Raw genomic sequence first — 4,490 nt, 5'->3', positions numbered from 1 at the left:
CCCGCTGCCGCGCCCGCTGCCCCGTCGGGACGTCCATCACAAGGGCGCGGCCGGGCCCCACCTGCCTCACCGGCCCCACCGGCCACGCCAAGGTGTGAGCCGCTGAGCAGGGGCAGTCGATTCCAGGCGGATGGCTTCGGGAGGCCGCAGCCTACACGATGAGTGCGCCTGCGCGCGTGCGCGTATGTGTGGTCTGTGTGTGTGTGTGTAAGAGGGCGAGAGAGAGAGAGAGAGACCCCTGCGAGGGGTGTCCTTCTTGTTACACGGCGCTGATATATACGCCACTGGAGGTTGTGTTCTTTTGCGAACCGCGCCTTGTTTGTCGGAGATACCCGCTCGGCGGGTGGGTACGGCCGGGCGGAGAGGGGAGAGGGGGGGGGGGCGTTAGGGCCGCCTGCTGCTGGCGGGTTGTTTACGGTGTGTGTTCCTTCACGGCTGAGGGCGCCCAACCCGGCCGCGCCCACCCGGCAGGCCGCGCCCACCAAGCAGCACACCAGGCGCGCCGCCAGCCCGCGCCAGCCCACCAGACAATGTGTTCATGGGGGCGAATCTTTTCCCAATCTTGCCCCTCCGTGCCGCGACCGCCACACACGGTCTGGTCTGCCCCCCGGGCCCCACTCGCTCTGTGTCGCTGTGTTACACTCTCTGGTGGCGGCCGCGGCGGTCGTCGCGGTGGCCAGGTATGGGAGCTGCTGGGAGCTCCAGCCACACAAATTAGGACGTCTGCTGGTTAAGCAAAATGTGTGGCAATGTTTAGTAACAGCAAAATGTTGTTGCCGCGGGAAATGCATTTAAAGTTGCCAAGGGTGACAGTCATGAGCTGGAGCGTGGTTATTGTGTCACAAAGTCTGCCATTCCTGGCAATTTGCTTTGCACCCAGAAGACCGTTCAGTCCAGAAAAGCAAATTCAGAACCGATGAAATTTTAACTCTACAAGACAAATTTAATTCGTGATGATGAAACAATTTACTTAGGCTCACTAAGTCTGGTTGGTACGACCATTTTCAGTTCAAAGTCTGGTTACTGTTCCTGAGTTTTAGTCGGTTTCAGGGACTAAATGTTGTTTCTTACAACCCTGATTGTGTCGTGTATAGTTCTTCTTGGTGTAAGTGGAAAACTTTTTGCTATTAGCAAACGTTTTTCTAAACCAACAAAACACCCTATATTTTGCGCGAGAAATTTAGGGAGTGAGGAGGGGAGGACTTTGCCCTCTGGTAGAGACAGTCTTTAGGGGACTGTCTAAAATGTACTCGGCCAGCACTTTGGCTGGTTTGGTCGGTTAGAGCGCACGTAATTAGTCGGTAAGGTGCAGCAGCTGCGCGCTCCGACTTGAGGCGCATCTGAGCCCTCCCGACTGCTCAAGGAGATACTGCTCGCGGTGAAAAATGTCTTTTAATACTCTGCCTCTGTGGAGAGAAAATCGTTCGCGCTTATTGTTCGAGCTGAAAGGCGGCTGCGCTGCAAGCGGCGGAGCACAAGTACGACCTCAGCAGTCGCTTTCAAATCCAGATATAATAAGAGAAAGGTAGTCCTAAAAGGAGGCGCAGTAATTCGTCGAAAGACTGGCGGTATTTTATCCCCCCCCCCCCGTATCTCTCTTTCCCCCTCTCGCTACCCACTTGCTTCAATACTAGACCTGTGTTTAGTCACGTTTCAGAGGCACAGAATGCGGTCCACAGCCACGGAATTGCATAACTTCTGCTATGTACGGGTATCGCAATTTAAACTTTGGGTTTTCCCGGGCTTCGTAACAGGAAACCTGTCCAACAGCCGACAAACACACGGCTGTAATCAGTTGGGCGTGTGCGCTTCACGCCCTGTGCGGTCGATCGCACTCTAGTCGGCGCACAACGGCCAGAGAACACGGGGCGCCACCGTCATCCCTCCAACAGTCGCAAAAACCGCGCCGGTGCAGCAGCAGCAGCTGTTGGGGCGAGTCTCTTTACAATCCGCTCGGCCGGGCCCAGCTGGCCGGAGCAGACCAGAACAAGGACGGCCGGGCACCCTGCTGGCCGCGAGCCCTCACCCCTCACCCCCCGCCCCACCGGCCCCCCCTCTCCCCTCACCACTTCGGCATTTCCATTTTCATCAACGACAGAATGAAGCCGAGCACCTAAGCCGAGCAAGCTGCCCGGCTTACATCACCCGTGCCTGCCTGCGGCGACAGCGCGCGGCCGTTGGGCGACCACCCGCTGCAGTAGGCAGGTGGACGGTATGGTGTTAGCTCATGCGTGCCCACACACCGTCAGCTAAAACATTCGTCGAAAAAAAAAAATAAAAATAAAAAAAAAGTATTTTTATTTAGAATAAAAACTTGACTGGGGCTCGCGTGCTTCTTATGGTGTAAATTTGCCCGCACCTTTTATCGGCGAAATGTGCTTCGGACATTGTGATTAATTAATGTGTGGGGGCAATGGGTTAATGAAATGGAATGGCAATGTCACACTCTCCCAGGGCCCAGCGGGCCATGCAGAAATAAACAATCCCGACAATGCCATTACTCTGCCCCCCTCTTTTCCTCTCTCCCTCTCTCCCTCTGTCTCCCTCTCTCTCCCTTTCTCTCTCGTGCTCTCCTTCTCCCAATCTCTCACCCCTCAACGCGTTTCACTCTCTGCGCTGGACTTTTGCCAATAATGCGAACCGATCGCTTCATCAATGAAGAAACTGTGTAATAGGTTTTGTTGCCTAATGCCTTTTCACTTAAGGACGAGGTCGTCGTATCAACTTTCTTTGGACCTCTGTGGCGAGTTTAGACGATTGAGGGGAAAGAGAAATGGGGGCACCCTCAAATGGAGAGCCCTCTATTTTATTTACTTTTTTTTTACTCGGTAAGTGGCCGTGCTTTATTGTTATTTACCATTCTGCACTCAGCTGACTGCCAATCTGTGCCAAGCTGTGCCAAAGCTCTGCTGGGCTGTCCGTTTTTGTTCTTATAACCAACCCCTCTTTTCCATTTAAAACAGCTGCCAAAACCGGCCAAACCACCGCATATACTGGATTCTGTAATTTTCAATCACGTCGCCTTTTCAGATCGCTCTTTATTTGCATAGGTCTCTTACTACCAATAATTTTTGTTTCCCTACCGGCAGCGCCATCCTTGGTCTTGTATTGAGCGTACCATCTCGTCCCGTCACTCTAAATGTAAAGGGACAATTTTGTCCGTAGATTTGCAACGATTTCGTGCACATCCAGAAAGGATGCAATTTTGTTCCTAAAACTAGACAAATTGTGTGAAACTTCACACAATTTGTCCAATTAAGGGAACAAAATTGCATCCTTTCTGGATGTGCACGAAATCGTTGCAAATCTACGGACAAAATTGTTCCTTGACATTTAGAGTGTATATACTTGTTTAAGTGAATAAGAGAACACCTCGTGTCCGATCCCCGTTTCAAACGCCTCGACGGTCCGGCCGCACCCGGAGCAGACCATGTCGCATTCGAGGTCGCATTTAAATTCAGCTATATGAAGGGCGTCTCGGTCACCACGAGGGACCCCCGCGGGAGGAAATCGCGTTCCCTGCGCGGCGGCCGTGCCGGGACAAGAAAGGTCACTCGTGCTTTTCCCTCTGCGCGCCTGATTTGCCTAAGTGACCGCGCGCGGTATGGTGTCGGGCCGCAGGGTCCTCCTTGTGCGTCCTCGGCCCGGCGTGATGCGACTGGCAAGCTGATTGCGCTCGGGGCAATGAGGCTGCGAGTGGGGAGGGGGGCTCACGACTCACGGCCCGGGTGTCACACCTCTCCACTCCTCGTGAAGCATGACCTCCGCGCGCGGCGAGCCTCCGCGGCCCACCACGGCCCCGGCCCAGCAGCCCAGCCGCACTGACGAGGGTAGATCCCATGCGGGACTATATGCCCCGGGACCAGTGGGACGGCCTCGCAGCCTATCTCCCCCCCCCCTCTCCGCCCCTCCTCACCCCTTCCTGCCTCCAGCCCGCAGCCAAACCTAATGGCCTTTCATAAATTACGCCATTGAAATATGCTCGGCGGCAGATGGGGCAGGAGGGCATTTCGCACATCACGGCCCTCCACAGCTTCATCTCAGCTCTGGCCGCGTGGACACCCCGTCACGAGCCGGGTTATTTACGGACGGGCCCTAACGGCCAGATTTATTCCCCCACCCTTTCACCCCCTCTGCTTTCCCTCCTTTCTCTTTTGCCGCGAGCCAAAGGATCATCCACGTTTCCTCTTTGGCAGGTCGGCCCCGGGCGCGGATAGCCGGGCGGGACGGTCGCGACTGTTATTTAGGGAGGAGCCTTCAAAGCAATAGTGATTCTTGGAATGAAAACAAGCCTCGCCCGCACGCCAGGAATAGGCTATTTTCGCAATCGATCTTTGTCGCGAATTTTGCGGATTTGGTTATTCCTGCGGCGGATTCAGCTGTGCAAGGAGGCGGGGATGGTGTGGGAGCCGAACGACTTTTGAATGATTCTGGGGGTGTGTATCCTGTTTCGCCGCAGCAGAAGAAATGGATCTTTGAATTCCTTTATG

This window comes from Frankliniella occidentalis, unplaced genomic scaffold (assembly GCF_000697945.3).
Source record: "Frankliniella occidentalis isolate FOCC.00 unplaced genomic scaffold, Focc_3.1 Scaffold124, whole genome shotgun sequence".
Taxonomy (NCBI): Eukaryota; Metazoa; Arthropoda; class Insecta; order Thysanoptera; family Thripidae; genus Frankliniella; species Frankliniella occidentalis.
This window is presented reverse-complemented; position numbering follows the sequence as displayed.